A 311-nucleotide genomic window follows, 5' to 3' on the forward strand; every position below is an offset into this window, starting at 1 on the left:
CATTTCGACGGCCAGTTGGCTACGGGGAATGGGAAAGATGTAACATTTCGACGGCCAGTTGGCTACGGGGAATGGGAAAGATGTAATATTTCGACGGCCAGTTGGCTACGGGGAATGGGAAAGATGTAACATTTCGACGGCCAGTTGGCTACGGGGAATGGGAAAGATGTAACATTTCGACGGCCAGTTGGCTACGGGGAATGGGAAAGATGTAATATTTCGACGGCCAGTTGGCTACGGGGAATGGGAAAGATGTAATATTTCGACGGCCAGTTGGCTACGGGGACGAGGGAACATGTAATATTTCAACG

Source organism: Leiobunum rupestre, unplaced genomic scaffold, assembly GCF_980474605.1.
Source record: "Leiobunum rupestre unplaced genomic scaffold, qqLeiRupe1.1.hap1 H1_H1_scaffold_33, whole genome shotgun sequence".
NCBI classification, from domain to species: Eukaryota; Metazoa; Arthropoda; class Arachnida; order Opiliones; family Sclerosomatidae; genus Leiobunum; species Leiobunum rupestre.